We start from the raw sequence: 7,456 nt of genomic DNA on the forward strand, positions 1-7,456 counted from the left end.
GTTTTTCATGTTTATAGGCATCGGGTGGTTTGTAGAACAATCCACACCCAGACATGCGCATCCAGTGAGGTCAGCTGAGAAAACAACAGCCGCCACCCTCTGCTCCTCATTCTGGGAGCTGCCACCGGTCAACACTGAGCACATCCCCTCTCTCCTGCCTTTAACTCCACCCCCACTCCAGTGCTTCTCTTCCGTCCCTGCTCCAGTCTCATGCCTGCCCAGACTGTTGTTTATCAACACAGACCAGAACATTCTGCTGCCAGCAGAAACACACATGGCAGTGGTGCTGCCATCCCACACCCTGCCGTCAACATACTCCCACACGCTATTTGCTGCTGTCAAAGCTGTGCTCAATCACATATTCTCACCTGCTCCTACCAACACAGCTGTTCCCCCACTGCTTGGAATCGGGCCTGCCATCTTCCACAACACACGTGTTCTCCATGGGTTTTTCTCAACATACATGTACACTCATGGCAGAGGCTTGCATCTGGCAACCAGGCCAGCACATGCTCTGCCCTCAGACCTGGGCTGTCGATCTCCTATCTTGCTATTGTGTGACCATGGGCAACTGACAATCTCTCTGGGCATCAGATGCCTCGTCTATAGAATGGGGATAATAATGACCTTATGGGGCCTTTCCCATTGGCTCAAGGGGTTAGGCAAGAGAGCAGGCATCCAGTAAGTACTCAGTCAGTGGGAACTCTGATGGTGGTCGTGATGAGAATTATTGTATGCTCTCTGGAATCTGGTTTTTGGTTTTCCTTTCCCAAGGCTGGGTGTTGGCCTCACCTCATGTTCATACCTTCCTGGCTCTGTGAAATTGAGCGAGGCAGTCACTTGTTTAATTCTCATGTCCTCACTGACTGCCTGGCTGAGCCCACAGACTTGCTATGCAGGGCCAGGGGAGAGTTTCCCATAGTGCTTTGGAAGTCATTAAAGGAGTTCAAAACAAGTCCTCCTGAAATGTGCCGCTTTGGCATAAAGATTATTTTGACAAAAGCAATCAAAACCCAGCAGATTCAAGAAAGCTCTTTATCTCTCCCTCAACTACCTGAATTTATATTGGAAAGGGGACCTGTGTTAGGAAGAAGGACATTACCTGAGATTCCTTTTTTTCTAAGAAACTTATCTACATAATAGGACAAGCGTTTGTTGTCCAAATATTTTCTTTGCCTTCCTGTGAATGGTCCTAATCCCTTTTGTATCCTCATACCCCACCCCTTTCCTTAGCTCCTGAAATTATATAAGCTTCAGTTACCTGGCTAAATGTGGAGTCCACTGTACATATGAAATTAAATTTGATTTTCTGTTTCATGTCATTTAATTCTTAGCAGCCAGAAGAACGTAGAAGGGTAGAGGGACTTTTCTCGCTTCCTCATGCCACCAAATCCCGGCACAGCCACGGGGCATTGTGGAAGAAAGAGATTTGAATTGGCAACAGCCAAACCTGGGCACATTTAGCCACTTGCCAGCTTCCCTCTTCTCCTCAGTCAATCCTCAGTTGGAGTCAGTGTTTCTAGTTTGGCCCTGTTGTGGGACTACAGTCTGCCCAAGAGGCTGCACTGGCCCTTCTCTGCCATACCTGGGGGCCTCGCCCGAGCCAAGCACCCATTCCATCAGACACAGCAGCTCTTCCCAGCAGAACCACTCTGTGGTACTGAGCCCTCTGGCTTACTCATCTCATCCTGCTCCCTTTTCCCCAGAGGCTAAGAGTCCCTACCCGTCTCAGTGTTCCCCTCCACCTGGGCATTTTCTCCAGGACTCTGCCTAGTAGGAGCCCCTTTCCGTCCTATCTTTTCAACCCTGTCTTTTCATCTCCTTGGCCAGCACACCTGTTCTAGCCTTTTCTATTCTGGGAAACAGAGAGATGTATGCAGAAGGGAAAGAAAACAAACACGATTTGAGGAAAATCTGGGCCTAACAGTCAGGTGCAGCTTACAGAGAAGCAGGTTTTGCAGTGTATGGACCATCAGGTTAGGCCATGTGGGTGAGCTGGACTTCTCCCCCTACTATACCAATTTACTTCTTGCCCCTTGATGGAAATATGCAAATTTGCTGGAGGGTAGAGTTGGCCTGGTCCATGCTGGGAGGGTGTGGCTTCTCCCTTTTACTCTGAGGGAAGTTTAGAGTAACTGGCCACCACTGGAAGGCCACTGGAAATTTGTTGGTTCAGGGAACCATGGTAAATGGGCTGCCCCTAAGCTTTGGGGCACTCGTCTAAATATTCAAAGTGTGTAAATCGAGGTAGTAAGCTGTCAAATAAAATGTTTTATTTTCCTACCTGCATAAATACACCTTCAGAATGACATGGGAAGCCAAGTTTGAATTTAGAATTCTCAGACTCCTCAGAGTCCCGCCCTGAACACGAGGACATGGGAGAGGGGGCTGGTGGTATGACCATGTATGCAATAGGGTTGTAGGGCAGTTGGCCGATTTGGCACAAACGTGTTTCAACTTGATCAATATCTCATGCTTTTTATTTTCTCCTACGCCACTGTGGCCAAAGGTAGAGAAGGCAGTATTACACAGTGGTTAAGACTTGCATTAAAATCCTAGGGCTGCCAAAACTGAACATATTCCTTAATCTCTTTGAGGCTCAATTTTCCCATCTGTCAAATGGGACTAACGATACCTCCCTGATAAAGTTATTGTGATTATTAAAAGAGATAATTCTTGTAAAGCCCTTAGCATGGTCCTGGAACATAATAATTGTTCAGTAAATTGTGAGTTATTATGTTATTATAATTTCTCCACACATGAGCAATAATAGCATCAGAGCAGGAAGTTGTCTGCTTTGTCACTTTACTGCACACATGATGAAACAGGTCACTCAGCTAAGCAGAAGCAGATATGGAACTAGATCTTCCGACCGTCCCATAGTCGTGGATTTTGCCCTAGCTAAAAATTAAAAAATGGTTGCACAATAATGTGAATACACTTAATCTCATTGAACTATCCACTTTAAAAATTATTAAAACAGTCAATTTCATGGTATGTATACTTTACCACTGTGTTAGTTTGCTAGGTCTGCCATAACAAATTACCACAAACTGAGAGATCAAAACAACGTAAATTTATTGTCTCAGTTCTAGAGGCTAGAAGTCCAAAATTGAGGTGTCGGTAAGGTTGTTTCTTCCTGAGAGTTGTGAGGGAGAATCAATTCCAGGTCTCTCTCCTAGCTTCTGGTGGTTTGCTGGTAATCTTTGGCATTCCTGCTTGTAGAAGCATCACTCTGATCTCTGCCTATGTGTGTACCTATCTGTGTGCCCAAATTTCTCCTTCTTATAAGGAAACAAGTTGGATTGGATTAGGATCCACCCAACCAACCTTATCTTAACTAATTATATCTGTAATGACCCTATTCCCAAATAAAGTCACATTCTGAAGTACTAGGGGTTAGGACTTTAATATATGAGGGTGGGAGCGGGGCACAGTTAGATATATAACAATTACAATAAAAAAAATTGTGGCTACTTTGTACTCAATATCAGATTATAGGCAGGGGGAAATACCTTTCGTGACCTCTCAAGGCTTTGCTCATAGTAAGTTTTCAAAATGTGTTTCTTGATTTGTGTTAAATCTGAAGCCGAGCAGCTAAAAGGGCTGTACTGGCCGTGAGAAGATTAACAATTAGTACTGTTTCCAGACAAGTATTAAATGGTTCTCAGTCTATGGCCATGCCACCCTGAACAAGCCCAATCCCGTCTAATCTCGGAAGCTAAGCAGGGTAGGGCCTAGTTAGTACTTGGATGGGAGACCACCTAGGAAGACCAGGTGCTGTAGGCGTAAAATTAAAAAAATAAGGGATCGTAAGATGACAAAGTCCTTGCAATCTGTGAGGCCAACCAAGGGGTGCCTCGCCTGGGGAAAAAAAAAAGTTCTCTTTGGTTAGCTCAATTTAGCAGCCTTGGACACCATCTTGCTTCTACTAGTCTATCCTCTAATAAGAGGTGAAATTCAGCTAGAGCAAGCTGAATTCTGTATTGTTTTGTTTGCATGTGAATAGCTTATTTTATTTAAATGTTTTCCCTTTCATGTTTTATTGAGAAAGTCTTCAAACATACAGAAAAGTTCCAAGAATGTCACAATGAACACTTAGATATCCTCCACCTAGCTTAACGATCGTTAACCTTATGCCACATACGCTTTATGTGGATGAAGTTTTTTTTGGTGAACCATTTGAAAAGAAGTTGCTGGCATCATGATGTTTCGCCCCCAAATACTTCAACGTGAATTTCCTCGGAATTGGCTTTTCTGCTACATAATCACATTGTAATTCTCACATCTGAGAAAACTAACAATAGTTCCATAATATCATCTCATATCCAGTCCATGCTTAAATTTGACCAGGCTGACTTTTCAAAAATTCTTAATCTAAGGACTCTAAATCTGTGAGGCTTAGGGTCTTGACAACATTACCTGTGTAATGAGAAATTTTGGAGCTCTTAAAAATGTAACCTAACAACTGAAGGTCTTCGAGGTCCCAACACATTGTTTCTCTCCCTTGTTTCCTTTCACTAGCAAGCTGTACAGAATGCTCAAATGAGTGTTTGGGGTGGGGCACTCCTGGAATTCCTTTTATTCTCTGGCAATGGCCTTTCGAGGAGTACCTGCAGGAAGACCTGTTTGGCCTGGGACCTGCTACACTCCTGGGGACTTCAGCGTGGGAGTTTTCAAAGGGAGCGGGGGGCAGGGAATGATGCTCACTCTTGACTGGGGCAGAGACTCCCAGACTGAGCAATGCCCCCTCCAAAGCTGGCCGGGTTCCAACCTGGCGTGGCTGCCTCTGCTGCCATTGTCATGAGCAGCTTCTGGAGAGTTCCAGACGGCACCACAACACAGAGGATTGTCCTGGCCTCCCAAAAGGCTGCTGCAAATCAATACTGACTGAAGAAAAAGAGGAAAGCTGTACAGTGAACTTCCCTGAGTTTGGGTGGAATGGTCATGTTTTTCTTTCTTTTCACAAATCCAGGGCTCAAGATTGAGCTCAAGGTTTTAAAAGATACTTCATAACTAGAAACAGCATTAATTAGTAGACTTGTACAAATAAGAAGGGGGGCCAAAAAGGATGGAAGGCGTGGGGGGAATATCTGGTCTGTGATGGGAGGCTGCCTTCCTTCTCCGTCTCCCAGGCTTGCTTGGGCTTGGCTGCAAGTTCCAGCCAATGTATTTCTAGTTGGGACAGGAGCCAGGGGTCAGATAAAGTTCCAATGTATTTTGCAGCAGGCCTGACACTTTGCCCAGTGCTCTGGGCCTGTGACAGCTGCCAGGGTGGTGTGTTGAGAAAGCTAGGCCAGACAGAGCTGGTTTAAATGGGTTTGAGGGAGCAGGCAGTTGACTAACCAGACAGTGCAGCAACACCCAGCACGATAACACCACAGAACCAATGAGGCTGCCTGGACCATGGAAGGCCCTGCACTCAATTCCCAGGAAGCTAACCCCTGGCATCTCAGGGACCAAGATCTATACTCTCATCTTATTGTCTTTAGTAAGACAAGTAAATACTTAACACAGCCAAGCACTTGACATGCATTATCTAATTTATTCCTCACAACAGCTCAGTGAGGTAGGTACTGGCCATATAGATTATCCTAGCCACATAGATAATAGCTAATGCATACATATAACAGACACACTTACGTGATTTAGGCCTGCTTCTAAACACCCGCCATGCATTATCTAATTTACTAGGGAAACCGAGGCACAGAGGGGCAAAGACAGTTGTCCACAGTCATACCGCTGGTAGGTGTGGATCTGAAACCACTGGAAGGTGACTTCAGAATGTAGCTTCCACCCCTGCACCATCCGACAATTTTTCAGATGGAGAATCTGTTCTGAGACAGGCAAGGGAAAGAGAGACCAGGGTAAGATTAAAGTGAGGGCGAAGGTTTGCACTCTTTTCTGCTTCCCGACAAGCATAATGAGAGGCGCCCGTGGGAATCGACGCTCAGACATCTGACCCTGAGCCCTTTGCCGCTCTTCCTTCCTCTCCCTTGGTCCGGTTGGTCTGAATTGTGTTGTTCCAGATCTCATGGGAACTGTTGTGAGACAGACAGTGAGCAAGTGGGCAGTCAGTCAGAAGCCTTTGGCTCCCTCTAAGTTGCATCTGACTCTCCTTGATGCCGAGGCACATTAAGAAGCTGCCCTATGTGCCTCCCACAGCAGAGGCTGAGTGTTCTGAATCTGGAAGTGAGCCAGCTGGGCCTAGCCTTGTACTAAGGCCGGGCTTCCTGTCACATTTTGTCTCTGCTGATACTCCAAGGCCACCTGCAGTAATATCACCTAGGGGGTGGGTGGAGGTAGGCTGCCTGGTGTCAGTCCTGCCGTCATTGTTGTCCTCAGCTCTGTTTTTACCTGTACCAAATGAACAAACTCATGCACCCAGAGGAGCTGCTGTCATCTGTCTGGGCTGCCCTCACATACTGGACTGGACTCTGAGGAAGGAGCAGCTGGCTGCACTTCGGAGCACCCGGCTGTGTGCTTAGAGGCAGTCCCTCTAATACAAGGGCAGGATCAGAGTAGACTTCCAGAGGAGATGATGTCAAAGTAAGGTTTTAGATATGTAATAAACCATTACAATGTCTGCTTTTTACTCCTCAAGGTTATTTAAGTTGGTGTGTACCATCTTGACTTTTTCTTATGTTTACAGACATTTCTATGCCTTTATCTAACTACACGCCTACCCCTACCCTCCCTGTTTTTTTTAAGTTAGAAAGGGATCAACTTTCTTTCTTCACTTCTCAAGGTATCAGGAACACTTTTTCATGTCAATCTAATGACCGCATAGTATTCTATTGTCTGGCAATACCATCCTTTACAATCCCCTACTGGCGGACATTTGGGCTATCCTCAATGTGTTTGTTAATCAATCATCCATCCTTTCTTCCTTTCTATAAATATTTATAAGCTCTTTTTGTGTGCCACCTTAATAAGCACTGAGTATATGGAGATGAAGGAAATGGATATGGTCTCTCCCTCAGGCCTTCCATTTCAGTGGAGAGTCAGGCTTCTCCTGAGATCCAGGAAGAGCTGTGGAGGGAAGGAACAAGAAGCTCCGAAGGGACCTGTTAGGACCTGCTTTAGACTGGGTACCCAGGAAAGACCTTTCTGGTCTTAAAAGTCACTGGTGGTGACATTTAAGTGGAGAGCTATATGAGAAGAAGCCAGTCATTTAAGGAGTGTAGGGGAAACGTTTTGAGCAGAGAGAACAGCATGAGCAAGGACACAGAAGTATGGACATTTTGTAGTATGTTTGGGGAGGTCTGAGACTCTTCCTAAGGCTACAGTGTAGGGGTGTCGTTGGGAGTCGGGCTAGCGAAGTAGGGTAGATTCAATGTTAGAAAGCCTCGAATGCCAAGCCCAGGAATTTGGACTCGATTTCTATAGGCAAAAGAGAGCCACTCATTACACTAAGTCTAGACACAGAATACTGTAGCTCCAGCCTTGAAAGACT

General features: G+C 45.6%; 1 pseudogene; it reads left to right on the forward strand.

Moving 5' to 3' along the window:
- Positions 1-3,670: 3,670 nt before the first annotated feature.
- LOC111736596 lies at positions 3,671-3,789 on the forward strand (annotated as a pseudogene).
- Positions 3,790-7,456: the final 3,667 nt, after the last annotated feature.

This window comes from Pteropus vampyrus, unplaced genomic scaffold (assembly GCF_000151845.1).
Source record: "Pteropus vampyrus isolate Shadow unplaced genomic scaffold, Pvam_2.0 Scaffold20, whole genome shotgun sequence".
Lineage (NCBI taxonomy): Eukaryota > Metazoa > Chordata > Mammalia > Chiroptera > Pteropodidae > Pteropus > Pteropus vampyrus.